Below are 22103 nucleotides of genomic sequence, written 5' to 3'. Positions count from 1 at the left end.
GAACGCCAAGGCGATCTCTGTTAGACGGGAACTAACACTAAATACTACCTGTTATGCGCCATAATGACCGCCATAAAATTCAGGGAGTGTTAGACCCATATGCATGCTGGATCCACTCTGCCTATTTCTATTTTTTGTGCCAAGGCGATCTCTGTTGCACTTTGTCTGATTTGCAGAGTGCTGCTGCATTGTCTCTTTTTTTCCTCTAGGTCTTTGCCATGACAGCGTGCACCTGCGCACTGGGAGGTGCTGACTAACCCCCTTTTTTGCAGATTTACAATGCTGGAGATGTGGCACTCCAGCGAGTCGTGCACTCCTGATTAGCCTGTCTGCCCCATAGGCTGATTTTAATTACTTTCAGTATAAAGCTGTAGCCTGCTCTCACTACATTCATTGGAAGCGGTCTGGCACCAGGAAGGGTACAGAGTGGGCTCAGCATGCATGTTGGTACCTGCATCCCTTGTAATGGAGGCCATTTTGGCACAAAAAATGAAAAAAGGCAGAGTGGATCCAGCATGCATGTGGGTCCAACACTCCCTGAATTTTATGGCGGTCATTATGGCGCATAACAGGTAGTATTTAGTGTTAGGACCCGTCTAACAGAGATCGCCTTGGCGTTCGGCAGACGGGCTTAGATGGTTTTGTACAAAATGCATTGTCCAAGCATCTCGCTTTTATAAATAAGCGTAGTATTAGCACCATAATTTTTGTAAGCATTGTTGTACTTTGTCTGATTTGCAGAGTGCTGCTGCATTGTCTCTTTTTTTCCCCCTGTACACTGTATATACTGATGTGTGACCCCCTGTACACTGTATATACTGATGTGTGACCCCCTGTACACTGTATATATTGATGTGTGACCCCCTGTACACTGTATATACTGATGTGTGACCCCCTGTACACTGTATATACTGATGTGTGACCCCCCACCACTGTATATACTGATGTGTGACCCCCTGTACACTGTATATACTGATGTGTGACCCCCCACCACTGTATATACTGATGTGTGACCCCCTGTACACTGTATATACTGATGTGTGACCCCCTGCACACTGTATATACTGATGTGTGACCCCCTGTACACTGTGTATATACTGAGGTGTGACCCCCTGTACACTGTGTATATACTGATGTGCTTACATCCAGTGGCACAACTAGAAATAACGGAGACCCACAGCAAATTTATCAACAACAGGGTACCAGACACATATGTGTGGGACGGGTAGTGACCTCTCTTTACTGCTGGGACTGGGGCGTTCCTTCTATTACTATGTCTGTACAGCTAACTGCTGGGACTGGGGCATTCCTTCTATTGCCATGTCTGTACAGCTTACTGCTGGGACTGGGGCATTCCTTATATTACTATGTCTGTACAGCTTACTGCTGGGACTGGGACGTTCCTTCTATTACTATGTCTGTACAGCTTACTGCTGGGACTGGGACGTTCCTTCTATTACTATGTCTGTACAGCTTACTGCTGGGACTGGGGCCTTACTTCTATTACTATGTCTGTACAGCTTACTGCTGGGACTGGGACGTTCCTTCTATTACTATGTCTGTACAGCTTACTGCTGGGACTGGGGTGTTCCTTCTATTACTATGTCTGTACAGCTTACTGCTGGGACTGGGGCATTCCTTATATTACTATGTCTGTACAGCTTACTGCTGGGACTGGGGCATTCCTTATATTACTATGTCTGTACAGCTTACTGCTGGGACTGGGACGTTCCTTCTATTACTATGTCTGTACAGCTTACTGCTGGGACTGGGGTGTTCCTTCTATTACTATGTCTGTACAGCTTACTGCTGGGACTGGGGCATTCCTTATATTACTATGTCTGTACAGCTTACTGCTGGGACTGGGGCATTCCTTATATTACTATGTCTGTACAGCTTACTGCTGGGACTGGGACGTTCCTTCTATTACTATGTCTGTACAGCTTACTGCTGGGACTGGGACGTTCCTTCTATTACTATGTCTGTACAGCTTACTGCTGGAACTGGGGCGTTCCTTCTATTACTATGTCTGTACAGCTTACTGCTGGGACTGGGGCGTTCCTTCTATTGCTATGTCTGTACAGCTTACTGCTGGGACTGGGGCGTTCCTTCTATTACTATATCTGTACAGCTTACTGCTGGGACTGGGGCGTTCCTTCTATTACTATGTCTGTACAGCTTACTGCTGGGACTGGGGCGTTCCTTCTATTACTATGTCTGTACAGGTTACTGCTGGGACTGGGGTGTTCCTTCTATTACTATGTCTGTACAGCTTACTGCTGGGACTTGGGCGTTCCTTCTATTACTATATCTGTACAGCTTACTGCTGGGACTGGGGCGTTCCTTCTATTACTATGTCTGTACAGCTTACTGCTGAGACTGGGACGTTTCTTCTATTACTATGTCTGTACAGCTTACTGCTGGGACTGGGGCGTTCCTTCTATTACTATTAGAGATGAGTGAATTGACTTTGGATGAAACATCCGAAGTTGATTTGCAAAAGACTTCGGTCCAATACTGTAGGGAGCGAGCGCTCCGTACGGTATTAGGATGTATTGGCTCAGATAAGCCGAAGTTATTACTTTGCGAAGTCTCGCGTGACCGTGTAATAACTTCATAGATTTATTTTTACTGTAAAAAATTTTTTCCAGGTACCGCTCGCTGCTCCAGGGAAGTGTGTCATGGGAAACAGGTTTGAAAAATTATATATAGCCAGTACATTTAGCTTTAGATATTAATACTTCATAGTATTGGCTATTGTCTTGGGGACTTTGTCCAACCCCTTTAATGTATATAGGTGACACATACAGTGGATGAATTCAATTTTTACCTGGAGATGTGAGGGGCTGGTGTTCCTTCATCGTGACGTCCTTGTACAGATCCTTGTGTCCTTCTACATACTCCCACTCCTCCATGGAGAAATAGACAGTGACATCCTGACACCTTATAGGAACCTGACAACACAATGACACCGTTATCACCCAGACCCCTCCAGTGCTGTTACTGTATAATGTCCCAGCATTCCCAGCAGTGTCACCTCTCCAGTCAGCAGCTCAATCATCTTGTGGGTGAGTTCTAGGATCTTCTGTTCATTGATCTCCTCATGTATCAGGGGGTGAGGTGGAGGCCCCGTGATTGGGCTCAAGGTTCTTCCCCATCCTTCAGACACAGGAGCCTGACCGCGCTCACTAGAGGTCTTCTTCACCACTGTGTAATCCTGGGTATGGGGAGATACAATAATACATATCACTACTGACATTCCCAGAGTCCGTCACCTCTACAGCCATGTCAGTCTGTTATTACCATAGATAAGAATGATGTAATGTGACATCATCAGAATCTCTCACCTCTCCAGTCATATCATCTGTTATTACCATAGATAAGAATGATGTAATGTGACATCATCAGAATCTCTCACCTCTCCAGTAAATTGGAAGAGTATCTCTAGGGTGAGATGTAATAGCCTCTCTGCCATCTTCTCTCTGTCCCCATCCATTCTTGATGGGTCAGTAAGGTGAAGAGATGATTTTATATTGCAGGAACCTGAATGAAAACAGGAGGAAAAATGTTAAAACCACATAAGATACCATAAAAAAATATTTAAAGAGATAATGTGTCATCCCACTGGGAGATTTACACGATTATTCAGGTCGGTTACTCCGGTCCCAGCACACCGGCCACCTTCTCTACTACTCCAGTCTTCAGCCTAACTCTCTTACATCGGTTTGCAGTTCAACTCTGCCGCATCAGTTCTACACCTCTGCTACACCAAGTCGCCAGTTCTTTTATAATGGTCACCCAGCTCTACTTCTGTAGTACTCCAGCTCTGCTAAAGTAGCACCATCTATCCGTACTCCGTGGATAAGTAGTTTAGCGGATCCTCCTCGTTAGAACATAACAGAATAATCAGGCCATGGATCCTAAAGAGGCAGCGGCATCCATAGCACTACCATTTGATCTCAACGACCAAGTGGAAAAGTAACTTGCTTCATTGCAACGATAGGTGTTCCAGACTGTACCTGACATCTCAGCACGGATGGATGCTCAAATACCTACTTAAGCAGCATCATGGTCCACAGCCTGTCTACATGCCACTGCCTGCTCGGTTCAACAGGAACTACTGTAGAGATGAACAAATCTGACGACATTTATTTCGGGTCTGATTTGAACAAATCAGTGCCTAGATTCCCCTGAAAAGATGTGTATGAAATTTTAGGGTTTCTTAGGACGTAGCCACAAGACAGCACAAGTAATATGAAAGAGACATAGAAAATATATATCAGTCTCTACTAGCTCTACCTCCACAAATACATGTGCCGGTGACAGTGTGCCCGAATTTTGCGAAAGTAATGAAGCAATGGCTTTTGTTTTTACAAAACCATGAAAAAATTCACCTTTTTTTGGGAACAGCAGCTGCGACGGCAGAATAGGGAGTGTGGTGTCACGACTGTGACTGATCCAGACAGGTCTGGGAGGAGAAGGTCGCAGCGACTTGCTACTCGCGATATCTTGTGAGTTTGCTCCATGGTTCAGGGTATGTCATCCGGGTTTTGCCTTGTGAACCTTTTTGTCCTGACTGGGAGTTTGTAGGCATCCTTCTCAGGTGAGTCCTGTCTGCCACTCCCAGCTACTATATTAGTTTCAGTTTCACTTGCAGTCATTGCCAGATATAGTCCTTACTTCCAGTTCTATTCTGACCTTTGAAGGAGATCGTTTGATGGTGTTGCTGTGGAGCTCTTGTCCGGCGTGGACTGTCGTGATTGGGATCGCCTTCTCTGCTCGTGACTGGATAAGTCTATCTCTGCTATAGTTTGTTTGTTGCTGTCTTCCCCTGCTGTTCTCCTAGACATGAGTGATGGTGACTAGTGCTCCCATCGGCCTTTCCCCACTCTAGGCTTGTTAGGGTGACTGAGGGTTTAGGCATCTTGCTCGCCGCACGGGTTCACACCACGTCTAGGGTATCAGGGCAGACAGGTGCCAGCTTAGGGTTAGTCAGGGGTGGCCATACTATTCCCATCCGTAGATAAGGGTCCCCCTTCCCCTCCGTCTGGTGCGACACGACTGCTGCTGGGATAGCGGTCGTGACAGTATAGCTGGCCTTTTAAAAGAAAAGGGAAAAAAAAAAAAAGTGACATTTCTTTTTTTTTTTTTTTGCTTGCTGTTTTGCTTTGTATTTTTCTGTTCCACTATGGATCCGGTTACGGTTTTGGCGAAACAATTACAGGGATTATCCCTTGAAGTGGCAGGATTAAAAGCAACAGTGCTGCAGCAGCAGCAATCCTTGGGTTCCACCGTTGCTACGGGAAACCAAGGTACTCCTGAGCCAAAAGTGGCTTTACCTGATAGGTTCTCAGGAGGGAGAGACCAATTTGTAACCTTCAGAGAAGCTTGCAAATTGTTCTTCAGGTTACGCCCTAGATCCTCCGGCGGTGAGGAACAACGGGTGGGCATTGTAATTTCTCTCCTGCAAGGAGATCCGCAGGCTTGGGCTTTCTCCCTACCATCAGACTCTCTGGCCTTACGATCAGTGGAGGAGTTTTTTGAAGCCCTGGGTCTCGTATATGATGACCCGGACAGGGTCTCACTGGCTGAGTCTAAGCTACGTAGACTTCGGCAAGAGAACCGGTCTGCTGAACTATATTGTTCCGAATTCCGTAGGTGGGCTACTGATACGTTATGGAACGACTCGGCCCTTAGGAGTCAGTTCTGCCAGGGGTTGTCTGAAAAATTAAAAGACGCGCTGGCGGTATACGAGGTCCCTGGGTCTCTGGAGGCTGCTATGTCTCTGTCCATAAGAATCGACAGACGACTCAGGGAGAGACTATTAAATTTTACGGAGGCCTCTATAGGGCAGGGATCGGTTTGTTATGATCCAGTCGAACCAATGCAAATAGGGGGCGCCACTAGACGGGTGAATCCTCCTAAGTTCCGCCGTAGGTCAGAGGTTTGTTTTCGTTGTGGGGGGAGGGGTCATTTTGTAAAGGTTTGTCCCTCAGAACCCAAGAGACCACAAACAAAGGAGCCGCCGGAAAACTAGAGTCCCCAGATTGTGCGGAGGATAACAGTCTGGGCGTATTCGTTTCCTCCATACGCATGTCTCAGTTTTTGTTGTCCGCTACCGTTGAGGCGGGCAATAAGACTGAGATCTGTTCCGTCTTTTTGGACAGTGGGGCGGGGGTCAACTTGGTGGATTCACGGTTTGCTCAGGCTCTGGGTTTTACTCCGGAACCGATACGCAGAACTATTCCTGTTTTTGCCATCGACTCCTCCCCTCTTACTCAGAAAGAGTTAACTCAGATCATCCATAATATCCATCTGCAGGTAGGGGACCTCCATAAAGAGCATATCTCTTGTTATGTCCTGGACGGTCTTCCGGCTCCTATGGTATTGGGGCTTCCCTGGCTGGTGACTCACAATCCAGTGGTGGATTGGCAGGCCGGGGAGATTGTGGAGTGGAGTGGAGTGAACATTGTAAGGACAACTGCTTGAGTAGTAGGTGCTCTACACTCTCTGTAACATCTTTACCTACCTTTCTGTCAGATTTTATGGATGTGTTCTCTGAGAAGGGTTGTCAGGGGTTACCACCTCATCGTCCATATGATTGCCCGATTAATCTATTACCTGGGGCAAAACTACCTAAAACCCGGTTATACAATCTTTCCGGCCCGGAGAGGAAGGCTATGAAAGATTATATTTCGGAGAGTTTGGCTAAGGGACACATCAGACCCTCTTCTTCACCTGTGGCTGCAGGGTTCTTTTTCGTTAAAAAGAAAGATGGGGGCCTACGTCCTTGCCTGGATTTCCGGGAATTAAACCGGATAACTATGCGAGATCCCTATCCTCTTCCTCTCATTCCCGACCTCTTTAATCAGGTTGCCGGTGCTAAATGGTTCTCCAAAATGGATCTCAGAGGAGCCTATAACCTGGTTCGCATCAAAGAGGGGGATGAGTGGAAGACGGCTTTTAATACTCCGGAAGGGCATTATGAAAATCTGGTCATGCCATTTGGTCTTACTAATTCGCCTGCGGTATTCCAACATTTTGTCAACGATATTTTCAGTCACCTTATGGGGAGATTTGTTGTGATATATCTTGATGACATCCTGGTCTATTCCCCGGATCTGGATACACATAAGATCCATGTGAGACAAGTGCTGCAGATATTAAGGGCCAACAAATTGTTTGCCAAGTTAGAAAAATGTGTGTTCGCCGTAAAAGAACTGCCATTTCTGGGGTATGTGTTGTCAGATTCAGGTTTCCGCATGGATCCAGAGAAAGTCCGGGCGATTATAGACTGGGATCTGCCTGAGAACCTGAAGGCATTGCAACGCTTCCTGGGGTTTGCCAATTTTTATAGAAAGTTTATAAAGAACTATTCCTTGGTGGTCAAACCACTGACGGACATGACCCGAAAGGGATCCGATTTTTCCAAATGGTCACATGCAGCCAAAACTGCCTTTGCATCTCTGAAGGAGAGATTCACCTCGGCCCCTATTCTCGTACAGCCAGATGTCTCGCTTCCTTTTATTGTAGAGGTTGACGCATCAGAGGTGGGGGTGGGAGCGGTACTATCTCAGGGCCCGTCCCCTGGTGAATGGCGTCAGTGTGCTTTCTTTTCGAAGAAATTGTCTACTGCAGAAAGGAACTATGATATTGGCAACAGGGAACTTTTGGCTATTAAGTTGGCTTTTGAGGAGTGGCGTCATTTTTTGGAGGGGGCGGTTCATCCCGTCACGGTGATTACTGATCACAAAAACATATTATATCTGGAGTCTGCTAAACGTCTTACCCCTAGACAGGCTCGGTGGTCGTTATTTTTTACTAGGTTTAATTTTGTAATAACCTATCGCCCGGAGGCAAAAAATACTAAGGCGGATGCATTGTCTCAAAGTTTTCCTGGAGGGGGTGATGTTGAGGTACCAGAGCCCATTTTGCAAAAGGGGGTGGTGGTCTCTGCATTACACTCAGGTTTAGAGGGGAGGGTGTTGGAAGCTCAGGGGGACGCCCCGGCCTCCTGCCCCTCGGGTAAACTGTTTGTGCCAGAAAATTTACGCCTGGAGATACTAAAAGAACACCATAACTCCACACTGGCAGGACACCCAGGTAGTAGGGCAACCTCTGAATTAGTGTCTCGTCGGTTCTGGTGGCCTAAGTGGCGCCAGGAGGTGTTGAATTTTGTGTCTGCATGTGCTACCTGTGCTCGTTCTAAGGTAGATCATACTCGTCCGGCAGGGCGTCTTTTACCTCTAGCCATTCCCAACAGGCCTTGGACGCACCTATCAATGGATTTCATTACGGATCTACCAGTATCAGCGGGGAAAACTGTTATTCTTGTAGTTGTTGACAGATTCAGTAAAATGGTGCACTTTATTGCTCTTGCCGCATTGCCTAATGCTAACACACTGGCTCAGGTTTTTATTGACCATATCGTGAAGTTTCACGGGGTCCCTTCCGATATTGTTTCGGATCGTGGTACCCAATTCGTTTCTAAATTTTGGAAAGCTTTTTGTTCTCGTTTAGGGGTTCATCTGTCGTTTTCTTCATCTTTCCATCCACAGTCCAACGGTCAGACTGAACGTACCAATCAAAACCTAGAGACATATTTGAGATGCTTTGTTTCCGAAAATCAGGAGGAATGGTCATCTTATTTACCGTTAGCCGAGTTTGCCATTAATAATCGTCGTCAAGAATCCACCGATAAGTCACCATTTTTTGGTGCTTATGGTTTCCATCCTCAGTTTTGTACGTTTAGTGAGGGGGGGCCGTCTGGGATTCCCGAGGAGGAACGATTTGCGTCTTCACTTTCTTCAGTGTGGCAGAGTGTGCAAGAAAGTTTGAAGAGAATGGGTGGTAGATACAAACGTGTGGCTGATAGGAGGCGCTCTGAAGGTCCGGACCTTGGGGTGAATGACTTGGTGTGGTTGTCTACCAGAAATATCAAGTTGAAGGTTCCCTCGTGGAAATTAGGTCCGAGATTTATTGGTCCTTATAGGGTAATTAAGATCATTAACCCGGTGGCTTTTCGTCTGGAGCTACCTCAGACTCTAAGGATCCATAATGTCTTCCACAGATCTCTGCTTAAGAGATATGTAGAACCTCCTGAACCATTGCCACTACCGCTTCCACCGGTGGTTGTTGATGGCAGTCTTGAGTTTCAGGTAGAAAAGATTGTTGACTCACGATATGTTCGCCGCTCTCTTCAGTACCTGGTGCACTGGAGAGGTTATGGTTCCGAAGAGAGAATGTGGGTTCCAGCTTCAGAGATTAAAGCGGACAGACTCATTCGGGCTTTTCATAGCTCCCATCCGGAGAGGCCTGGTCTTGAGGGTCCGGGGGCCCCTCGTAGAAAGGGGGGTACTGTCACGACTGTGACTGATCCAGACAGGTCTGGGAGGAGAAGGTCGCAGCGACTTGCTACTCGCGATAGCTTGTGAGTTTGCTCCATGGTTCAGGGTATGTCATCCGGGTTTTGCCTTGTGAACCTTTTTGTCCTGACTGGGAGTTTGTAGGCATCCTTCTCAGGTGAGTCCTGTCTGCCACTCCCAGCTACTATATTAGTTTCAGTTTCACTTGCAGTCATTGCCAGATATAGTCCTTACTTCCAGTTCTATTCTGACCTTTGAAGGAGGTCGTTTGATGGTGTTCTTGTGGAGCTCTTGTCCGGCGTGGACTGTCGTGATTGGGATCGCCTTCTCTGCTCGTGACTGGATAAGTCTATCTCTGCTATAGTTTGTTTGTTGCTGTCTTCCCCTGCTGTACTCCTAGACATGAGTGATGGTGACTAGTGCTCCCATCGGCCTTTCCCCACTCTAGGCTTGCTAGGGTGACTGAGGGTTTAGGCATCCTGCTCGCCGCACGAGTTCACACCCCGTCTAGGGTATCAGGGCAGACAGGTGCCAGCTTAGGGTTAGTCAGGGGTGGCCATACTATTCCCATCCGTAGATAAGGGTCCCCCTTCCCCTCCGTCTGGTGCGACACGACTGCTGCTGGGATAGCGGTCGTGACATGTGGAACTTGATGGATAATGTGTAGGGCTAGTAGTAGCGGCAGTAATAGCTGCAGCATCAGCGGTACAGCATGGAACCTGACAGACAAGGTCGGAGATGTGCAATTGCATGGTATTAGTAGCAGACAGTAATTGCACAGTATGGAACCTGACAGATAACAAAGGAGATGTGTGACTGTGTAGGGGTAATAGTAGCGGCAACAGGGGCAGTTGTAGCTGCAGCATCAGCGGTACAGCATGGAACCTGACAGACAAGGCAGGAGATGTGCAATTGCATGGTATTAGTAGCAGATAGTAGAAGTACAATATGTTACCTGATGAATAACAAAGGAGATGTGTGACTGTGTAGGGGTAATAGTGGTGGCAGCAGGGGCAGTAGTGGCTACAGCGTCAGCAGTAGAGTTTGGAACCTGATTGATAAGAAAGGGTATGTGTGACTACACGGGGTTAGTAGCAGGGGCAGCAGTACAGTATAGAACTTAACGGATAAGAAAGGAGATATGTGACTGTGTAGGGGTAGTAGTAGTGGCAGCAGGGGCAGTAGTAGCTGCAGAGTAAGCAGCATAGTATGGAACCTGACAAGGCAGAAGATGTGCAACTGCGTAGGGTTAATAGCAGGAGCAGAAATAGTAGTACAGTATGGGACACGATGAATAGGTAGACAGCAGCAGTGGCATCTTTGGTCCAGTGATAGCCAGTCCCTACTATCAGCAATGGCAGATCTATTCACTTGCATCAGCCACATGTTTGTGAAAATAAATATTGAGTTGTATTTCTCTGTTAAAGGGCAGGTTTGTACCCAGGACACTGGTTGACCTGTTATATGTGCGCTTGGCAGCTGAAGACATCTGTATTGGTCCCATGTTCATATGTGCCCGCGTTTCTGAGATAAATAATGTTTTAATAAATGCAAATGAGCCTCTAGGAGCAACGGGGGCATTGCCTTTACATCTAGGGGCTCGGGGGCATTGCCTTTACATCTCTCTGCAACTGCCGCGTCCTCTTCACTTTGATTGACAGGACCAGGCAGTGAAAATGGCATCACACCCAGCACTGTCAGATATCCCTATTGATACGCCAGTCTTGATAAATATCCCTCAGTGAGTGAATTCAATCTATCCATACAGAAAATTGACTACTTCCTGACCTCCCATAGACTATAAACTTCCCGGGGGGGGTCAGGATTTATCTCTGAACATTTTAGAACGTTCATTAAGAGAATGCAGCTGTGCGCTAAGTGTTCTAAGTGTGCAGCTGATGACCGGGAGGGGGGCCCGCCATCAGTGACAGCAGGGCCCGCCATAGAGAAGGCAGGGAAGGGTCCGCAGTGTGGCTGCCTTCTTTATTGCTGTATACACAGCACTGAAGGAGCGCTGTGTATACAGACTGCAAGCGTGATGTTGCTTCCCGTTCAGGCCCGGGAGGTCATTTGATCGCTGGGGTCGGGAGACTGCAGGAGCTGCCAGGTCTGCAGTGAGGCTTTACAGCATATTATACCACTGTACAGCCTCTCTGGGGGGTTGTATTCCCCCTGTAACTGGGGCTACTATGTCATACCCAGTTATAGGAGAGAAATAGAAAAACAGATATTTAATATCATCGTGTCCATAATGATCGGCTCCATAAAAATATAACATGATCTATCCCATCAGGTGAATGCTGTGAAAAAAAAATACATAAATAAATAATGCCAAAAAAGCAATTTTTTTTGTCACCTTACCTCCCAAAAAACATTATGTAGTGTCCCACTATGTAAATGTGGGCACTACTCAAGGGTCAATTGGGTCACGTTGTTCTCCACCTCCTGTGGAACATGGTCATTGTATTTTATATTGCATTTTAATGTATATTGTCATATTGTCTCCTGTGTACCAGGCCTGTTAGGGGTGTAGTTCCTCCTCCTAGGCAGTAGAGGGAGCTAGGGTACCCCCTAGTATATATAGTCAGGTCCTGTTCAGGGAGGGGAGTTAAGTGTTCAGAAGCCAAGTGTGCACCTTAGCCAGAGAGTAGCTGAGGAGCAGGCTCTGACATGCAGCTAGATAGCCCAGGCTCCTAGCTTGCCACCAGGAGAAGGGTTTGCATCCTGAAGATATCTAGCACCTTAAAAAGTACAGAGCAGAGCCACTGTATTCCAGCCAAGTAGAAAGCTGAAGGGCAGAAGGATATTTACAGCAAGAGGATTTATAACAGAGGAAGTTTTCCCTACCCAAGGATAAAGCCAGCTATAGGGCATACAGGCCTCGGAGAAAGACAGACAGGATCTGAGGAAAAGCGCAGCCTGATCTGTAAGTGTTAAACCCTCTGAGTATCTTGCAAAGACTTTGCCTGCCATTTATATGAAGCCTGCCTGTTACCAACATTTTACATGTGGAACTAACTGAAACCTGTACATAGTTGGACTGTTCAGTAAAAAGAAGTTCAGGTTCACTGGCGTCACAAACCTTAAGGGATCTTGCCACAGGCACACTAAACCTACAACACCCAGGGCACCTCACCTACCACCTGGCCTGGTCCCTATACACAGAGTGCCCCAGAGGATCCATGTGCCAGCCTCTCCATCACTGCTGTACGCCTGCCCGGGGTATATAAAAACTGTGAGTACCAAGAGCAACCCTCGGTTTGTTAACTACCCCTGTGACCTCACATTCGCTCACCCTGCAGGGCTGCGTACTGCAATAATATCAAGTGATCAAAAACTCGTATGTACCCCAAAATGGTACTAATAGAAACATCACCTCATCCTGCAAAAAAAAAGCCCTCACATAAGACCATAGCCAGAAAAATAAAAAAAAATATGGCTCTAAGAAAATGGCAATACAAAAACATTATTTTTTCCCCCCCACAAATGCTCTTACTGTGTAAAACTTAAAAAATAGACATATTTTGTATTACCGCTTCCGTAACGACCGGCTCTATAAAATTATCACATCAACCTACAGAATAAAGTTATCATCATATATACCACATGGCGAACCTCATAAAAAATAAAAACAACAGACAGAATTTCAATTTCTGCCCATCTTACCTCTCAAAATGAGATAAAAAGCGATCAGAAAGCCAAATGTACTCCAAAATGGTGCGAATAAAAAACTACAGCTTGTCCTGTAAAAAATAAGCCCTCACACAACTCAGTCATAAAAAAAAAAAAAGTTATGGCTCTTAAAAACCATTTTGGAAAATTCCATGCTAGAAAATCCAGATCCTCCCCTTCTGAGCCCTGGGGTATCCCCAAAAAGCAGCCACAAATGAGGTGTTACTGTATTCAAGAGAAAATGGGAAGCAAATTCTCCTGTTATCCCTTAAGAAAAAGGAAGTCTGGGCCTAAAGTACCATTTTCTTGTAAAAAAGAAAAAACTAAATTTTTCATTGTCACAGCCAAGTGTTAATATTTCTTTGAAATTCTTGTTAGGTCAAAGTGCTCACTACACCCGTTTTGAAATTCCTTGGGCAGTGTAGTTTCCAAAATGTGGCCTCCAACATGGTGCCTAAAGATCATTCCAGCAAAATCTGCCCTCCAAAAACTATATGGCGCTCCATGCCTTCTCCATGTGTTCTGAGCTCTGTCATGTGCCCATACAGCGATATACGGCCACATATGGGGTGTTTCTGCAAACTGCAGAATCAGGCTAGTAAATATTGCAGTTTGTTTTGTTGTTAACCTTTGAAGTTTTACAGGAAAAAATTGATTCAAATTGAAAATCTGTAAAAACAGGGAAATTTTAAAATTTTACCTCGATTTTGCTTTAATTCCTGTGGAGTTAATAACATTTCTAAAATCGAATAGTTTGAGGGGTGTCGTTTCTAAAACAGGGTAATTTATTGGTGGTTTATATTATGTAAGCCCCACAAAGTGACTGAATTGGTCCTTAAATTTTTTTTACAAATTTTCTTGAAAATGTAAAAAATTGCTTCTTAAGTTCTAAACTTTCTAACGTCCTAAATAAAATAAAATAACTTTACCAAAATGATGGCAACATAAAGTAGACATATGGGGAATATTAATAAGTATGTTATGAGGTATCAAATCAGTATTAAAAGCAGAAAGATAAAAATTTAGAAAATAGTGAATTTTTCAAAAAATTTTCTACATTTTGGATTTTTAATTGACTCAAATTTACCATTAACATGATGTACAATGTGTCACGAAAAAACAATCTCAGAATGGCTCGGATAAGTAACAGCATTCCAAAGTTATTACCACAAAGTGACACGTGTCAGATTTGAAAATTAGGCTTGGTTAGGAAGGCAGTAAAAGAAGGATGTATTTAGTCCTGTCTATTACCTGGTGACTTGAGGGGCTGGTTCTTAATCATGATGTCCTTGTACAGATCATTGTGTCCTTCTACATACTCCCACTCCTCCATGGAGAAATAGACAGTGACATCCTGACACCTTATAGGAACCTGACAATACAATGATACAGTCATCACCCAGACCCCTCCAGTGCTGTTACTGTATAATGTCCCAGCAGTGTCACCTCTCCAGTCAGCAGCTCAATCATCTTGTGGATGAGTTCTAGGATCTTCTTTTCATTGATCTCCTCATGTATCAGGGAGTGAGGTGGAGGCCCTGTGCTTAGGCCAAAGGTTCTTCCCCATCCTTTAGACACAGGAGCCTGACAGCGCTCACTAGAGGTCTTCTTCACCACTGTGTAATCCTGGATATGGGGAGACACAACAATAAATATCACTACTGACATTTCCAGAGTGTATCACCTCTACAGCCATGTCCATCTGTTATTATCATACACCGATGAGCAAAAGGGTAAGAACGTTTTGAACTTTTGACTTTCAGGCTCCATGTCTCACCATCCACTTCAGCTTCGGACGTGAGACTCCTATTATTTTAGAGACAATCATCTTGGCTATCTCATACATAAATTGGACTTGCAACTATTTATCCTATGATTAGTTCTGCAGATTCTTTTCATGTAACTGCATTTTTACAGTTTTTCTCCTGGTGGTGGAACAATCCTTTTCTTCTTGTTTACTACAAATTACAACCTGTCCTCACATTCCCTGATAGCTCAGTGTGTTATTAGGTTGATTCCCAAGTGAAAGGTCACTGGTCTGAATCCAGGACCAGCCATGAAGATTTCACAAGAAGAGAAACAGCATCATCCAGCTCATCGATATCGGTATCTCAACCAACAAAATTGCCAAGCTGCATCATGTGAGTGCCATGACAGATGGAAGAATCCGAAATGAAGTCCGTCCATCCATTCCAAACCCAAGAGGTGGACGTTCAAGAAAAATATCGGAGTCAACAAGCCGACTCATCACAAGGTCTATCAGTTCTAGTGCGACAAACACGGCAGTGGAGGCGGCTCATGTGCTTCGTAATAGTGAGATCACAGACATCCATGCAAAGCACCATGCGACATGCATTACACAAGTCTGGAATGGTGGCCTGAAAAAAGGTGAAGAAGCCTCAACTTCAATATCGTCCTAAGAAGCATCGGATTTAGTTTACAAAAAAGTACAAACAGTGGACAGTAGAAGACTGGAAACGGGTGATTTGGAGTGATGAGACGGAAGTGAATAGACTGGGCTCTGATGGGTGCAAATGGGTCTGGAAGTAACAACGAAAAAGGGGCTAACGGATCGAGAAATTGAAGGAAATGTCAAGTTCGGTGGAGGAAGCCTGATGGTATGGGGTTGTTTCACAGCCAAACGGGTTGGATACTTGACCAGGATGGATGGTGGTCTCAATGCTGAGATATATTTGAGTATCCTACAAGACAAGTTACTTTGTACACTCGAGTACTATGGGTATGAAAAGGACAACATAGTGTTCCAGCAGGACAATGACCAGAAGCATACATTGAGATTGGCGAAGAAATGGTTCAATGACAATGAAGTAGAGGTGCTAGATTGGCCCCCACAGTCCCCAGACCTCAACCTCATCGAACACTTGTGAGTAGAGTTGAAGAAAAAGCTATATTAATACCCAAGTATGCACCAACATTGGGAACGTGTAGAAGAGACCTGTGAACAGATTTCAGTCGAGACATGCTTGAATCTGATCGAGAGCATGCCCAGAAGGATTCAGGCAGTTTGAAAGCCAAATTTAGATTTACAAAATAATAAACAAAATACAAAAAATTAAAATTTAGAATTTTAGGAGCATCAGTAACAATGCAGTTACATGACAAGAATCTGCAGAACTAATCATATGCTAAATAGCTGCAAGTCCAATGTATGTAAGAGACAGCCAAGATGATTGTCTATAAAAACTAGATTTTTGTACTTATCGTAAAATCTGTTTCTCTTCAGTTCATTGGGGGATACAGACCTGACCATGGGTATAGCTGTTGCCACTAGGAGGCAGACACTAAGCACAAAGGTGTGAGCTCTTCCCTTAAGCTATACCCTTCCTACAGGGACTAAGCTAAATCAGTTAGTGCAAAAGCAGTAGGAGAAGCAAGACAAAAACAGGAAAACCAAACTACACTGAACAAAAATATAAACGCAACACTTTCGGTTTTGCTCCCATTTTGCATGAGCTGAACTCAAAGAGCTGAAACATTTTCTACATACACAAAAGACCCATTACTCTTAAATATTGTTCACAAATCTGTCTAAATCTGTGTTAGTAAGCACTTCTACTTTGCCAAGATAATCCATTCCACCTCACAGGTGTGGCATATCAAGGTGCTGATTAGATAGCATGAATATTGCACAGGTGGGCCTTAGACTGCCTACAATTAAAGACCACTCTGAAATGTGCACAGTTTTGCCTTACTGGGGGGGGGGGGGTGTCAGAAAACCAGTCAGAATCTGGTGTGGCCACCATTTGCCTCATGCATTGCAACACATCTCCGTCGCCTAGAGTTGATTAGGTTGTTGATTGTGGCCTGTGGAATGTTGGTCCACTCCTCTACAATAGCTGTGCGAAGTTGCAGAATATTTGCAGGAACTGGAACACGCTGTCATATACGCTGATCCAGAGCATCATACATGCCAAATGGGCGACATGTCCGGTGAGTATGCTGGCCATGCAAGAACTGGGATGTTTTTAGCTTCCAGGAATTGTGTACAGATTCTTACAATATGGGGCCGTGCATTATCATGCTGCAACATGAGGTGATGGTCGTGGATGAATGGCACAACAACGGGCCTTAGAATCTCGTCACGGTATCTCTGTGCATTCAAAATGCCATCAATAAAATGTACCTGTGTTTGTTGTCCATAACATACGCCTGCCCATACCATAACCCCACCGCCACCATGGGCCACTCGATCCACAACGTCAACAAACCGCTCACCCATACGACGCCACACACGCTGTCTGCCCTAAACAGTGAAAAACGGGACTCATCAGTGAGCAGAACGCCTCTCCAACGTCCCAGACACCATAGAATGTGAGCATTTGCCCACTCAAGTCGGTTACGACGACAAACTGCAGTCAGGTCCAGACCCCGATGAGAACGACGAGCATGCAGATGAGCTTCCCTGAGACGGTTTCTGACAGTTTATGCAGAAATTCTTTGGTTGTGCAAACCGATTGTTGCTGAAGCTGTCCGGGTGGCTGGTCTCAGACGATCATGGAGGTGAACATGCTGGATGTGGAGGTACTGGGCTGGTGTGGTTACACGTGGTCTGCGGTTGTGAGGCCGGTTGGATGTACTGCCAAATTCTCTGAAACACCTATAGAGACTGCTTATGGTTGAGAAATGAACATTCCTTGCACGGGCAACAGCTCTGGTAGACATTCCTGCAGTCAGCATGCCAAATGCACGCTCCCTCAAACGTTGCGACATCTGTGGCATTGTGCTGTGTGATCAAACTGCACATTTCAGAGTGGCCTTTTATTGTGGGCAGTGTAAGACACACCTGTGCAATATTCATGCTGTCTAATCAGCACCTTGATATGCCACACTTGTGAGGTGGGATGGATTATCTCGGCAAAGGAGATGTGCTCACTAACACAGATTTAGACAGATTTGTGAACAATATATGAGAGTAATGGGTCTTTTATGTATGTAGAAAATGTTTCAGATCTTTGAGTTTAGCTCATGCAAAAAGGGAGCAAAACCGAAAGTGTTGTGTTTACATTTTTGTTCAGTGTATGTACAAACCCAGAACCACACAGGCCAGAAAAGGCCCATAAACTAGAGAACGGGTGGGAGTTGTGTCCCCCAATGAACGGAAGAAAAACAGATTTTACGGTAAGTACAAAAATCTAGTTTTCTGATCTGTATCATTAGGGGACACAGGCTTGACCATAGGATGTCACAGAGCAGTCCCAAGGGTGGACATAAACAAGAACCCTCCGGCCAGAGAATGGCCGTCTGCAAAACTCTACGCCCCAGAGAAGTGTCAGAAGACGCAAAGGTCTGTACTCTGTAAAATTTGGAAAAGGTGTGCAAAGATAACCAGGTAGCCGCCTTGCACACCTGAAGGGCCGAAGCCCCATGATGCACTGCCCAAGAAGCCCCCACTGCCCGAGCAGAATGAGCAGTAACCCGGAAGGGTGGGGCCCGGTCACTGACGCGGTACACTTCCACAATGGCCAAACAAATCCATCGGGAAATTGAAGTTTTAGAGTGTGGAGCGACTGCTCACGAGGATAAAACGGGTCAGGACAAAATGAAGGGAGAATGATCTCTTTATTGAGATGGAATGCAGATATAACCTTCGGAAGAAAGGATTGAACAGGGCGAAGGACTACTTTGTCCTGAAGGAGGATCAGGAAAGAGCCACGAGTTCCGACAACCTACAGATGGAAGTGACTGCCACCAAAAAGGCCACCTTGTAGGACAGGAAGCGGAGTGACACCTGCTGCAAAGACTGGAGAACGCTGAGCACTAGGTTAAGATCCCAAGGATTCAACGGAGGACGGAAAGGGGGAGCAGCATGCGCAACCCCCTGCAGAATGGTCCATGCCCGACTGCAGGAATGACTAGAGTCGCGGCAACGAGAAACGAATGGGGGACAGCTAGTGACGCTCACACCAACTAAAGTAGGACTTCTAGGTCCGGTGGTAGATTCGGAAAGACAACGGCTTTCTGGCAGGAATCACAGTCTGGACAACAGCATCCGAGAAACCCAGTGCCCTTAGTACGGAGGCTTTAAAAGCCATGCCGTTAAATGTAGCGACCCTAAATTATGGTGGAAGATCGGTCCCTGCGACAAGAGGTCCTCCCAAAGAGGAAGACGCCAGGGTTCGTTGGCGAGGGGGTGACACGAGAATGATGGGCATACCTTCGGACCTGATCTTCCGGGGGAGACACTGAATGAGAGGAAGAGGAGGGGACATGTAAGGAAACGTGAACTGACTCCACAGAATCACTAGGGCGTTGCACACCAGTGCCATAGGATCCCTGGCCCACGCAACAAAGTTCAACCTTGTGGTTGAAGCGTGAGGCCACGAGATCCACGTCCGGCCGGCCCCTTCGCTCACAGATGGCTAGAAAAACTTGCGGGTGAAGAGCCCATTCACCGGGATCGAGACGCTCCCGGCTGAGGAAGTCAGCAATCCAGTTGTCGACGCTGAGGATGTGATCTGCCAACAGCGCCTTAATATGTCTCTCTGCCAAGTTGACAATCAGAGCAGTTTCCGCCATAGCTGCCGGGCTCCGGGTGCTGCCCTGGTGATTGAGAATCTGAAGACACAGTGGACAGCTTCTCTGGCGGCAAGAGTACATTGACCTAAAAGGTGTCGAGTAACATGCCCAGAAATGTTAGCCGCTGAGATGGATAAAGACATCACTTGTGGCGGTTCAGGATCCATCCAAAGCGTTCCAGGGTGTCCAGGACTATGCGCAGGCTGTCTGCCATTCCTTGGAATGACGGACCCTTTATCAGCATATCGTCTAAGTATGTCAGGAAGACGGGGACGTCATCTTTCCCTGAGGTCAGAGGGTACGGCGTAGGGTACGAACCTCCCATCAGCCTGGCAGATCCACATGAGTCCCAGCCGCTAATGTGCTCATTTAGTCCCCAGCTGTGGACCTTGCTGGAGGAGGTTTCCCAGCCCACACACACACACACGCCTTCACCTGCTATTGGGCCGCAGGAGAGGAAGCTTCCTGGTCACCTTGGAGACAAGGGGCAGACACACACACCCTCTGGCTATAAAAACCTGATCAGAGCCCTAGCTCAGTGCTGAGTTATTCCACCTCTTGGTGAGACATACTAAGCTCCCTAGATACCTTCCTTGTTGTTTCCTTCTGGCTTTCTGCCTTGACCTGGGATTTACCTAACTATTTTCATTGAAGTATCCTTGGTGCCTTGTTTACTGGCTGCTACCCACCAGTGGGTTCCCTCCTTTCTGTTCTCTTTTAAGGCTCATGTGTCAGAGCAGCAGACGCCATCACGACCCTTTCTCAACAGATGAGACTGAGGACACAAGCATTCCATGAGATGCAGGAGAGTCATAAGCATCTATTCCAAAGGGTGGTCGCACAAGAGCAACGCAGGACAGAAGCCACTGCGCTGCCACCCTCATCTCCGCCTACTCCGGCCCATGCCGTAAAAATGGTCGCCAGTGAACCCTCGATCGGCCTCCCGGAACGCTTTACAGGCGATCGGAAGAAGTACCGCTCATTTATCATCTCCTGTGAACTACTCTTTGCCCTGAAGCCATGCAAGTATCCCACTGATTATATCAAGGTATGCATGGCTCTCTCTCTACTTTCTTCTCTACTCTCTACTCGACCTGGGCACACCAGTTACTTCAGGCCGATGACCCGATGCTCTCTACTTGGGAGTCCTTTGTCACTGCCATGCAGTGGCTATATGATGCTCCGCTGCGGGCCTCCACTGCCAGGAGCACTCTGTGCAATTTCCGCCAAGGCAAATGTCCAGTGGAGAACTATATTATCGAGGTCCGTGAAATCATCCCGGATACCAGACTAAACGAGATCGCTCTCATAGACCAGTTCCGGATCGGACTGTCGGAGCTGTTGAAGGACGAACTTGCCGGCGTCGGAGTACCCCATACCGTAGAGGCCCTAATGCACCAGGTCACCCACCTGGACCGACGCTTCCGCGAGAGGCGTCAGGAGAGGCAACTGACAACACCCACCAGTACGACGACCGGACCCCCTTCATCTCCTGGTACAAGTTCCTGCCCCCACAATCGGAGACTTCACCCTGAAAGAACCCATGCAGATTGGGGTTGTTCATGGCCCTCTTTCTGCGGTGGAAAAGATCAGACGGCGGGCACTGAGACTGTGCCTATACTGTGCCAAGCCAGGCCACTTCTTGAAGGACTGCCACATCAAACCTCCGGCAGGTAGGCCAGACGTATCTCCACCTTGTGTCACCCTGCCAGGGTACAACCAGTCATCTCACCTTACCATCCCTGTGTTTCTACAGTTGGACAAGAATGGCATTAACCTCTCCACCATTGTCGACTCATGGACGAGGACCTGGCACTGCAGTTGGGAATTCCATTGCGCCCGATGAGTAATCCATCCCAGCTGAACATGGTGGATGGCAGCAATCTCCAAACTGGAGATGGAATCCCATCCCTTGCTCCTTCGTATCGGTGACCATCATCCCCGCAAAGGTCACTTGGGACATCGTGCCTTCTCCATTGTTCCATATTATCCTGGGTATCCCCTGGCTCCGGAGACACAATCCTCTGATTGACTGGGCTGCTGGATCCGTCACCTTCCGTTACCCTCCGAGCTCCGTAGAGAGCGTTCTTTCCATCAACAAGCCTTCTACGGCCCTGGGTACCCTCGAACACACCCTACCAGACAAATAACAGGAGTTCGCGGATGTGTTTGAGAAAAAGGGTGCAGATACCCTGCCACCTCACAGGCCTTATGATTGCCCTATAGACCTGCTCCTTGGTGATCCGTTGCCATTCGGACGCCTGTATAATCTCTCAGAATTAGAGTCCAAGACCCTGAAGAAATATATAGATGAGAACCTGGCAAAGGGGTTTATCCGCCCTTCTACTTCACCCATCAGGGCCGGTATTTCTTTTGTGGGGGAAAAAGAGGGCAGACTCCGCCCCTGTGTGGATTACAGAGCTCTCAATGATATCACCAAAAAGAACAGAAACCCGCTCATTCCGGACTTATTGGATAGGGTGAAGGACGCCAGGTTCTTCACCAAAATTGACCTCTGAGGGGCCTACA

Source organism: Bufo bufo, chromosome 2, assembly GCF_905171765.1.
Source record: "Bufo bufo chromosome 2, aBufBuf1.1, whole genome shotgun sequence".
NCBI classification, from domain to species: Eukaryota; Metazoa; Chordata; class Amphibia; order Anura; family Bufonidae; genus Bufo; species Bufo bufo.
The sequence above is the reverse complement of the archived record's forward strand: the minus strand, read 5'-3'. Positions refer to the sequence as shown.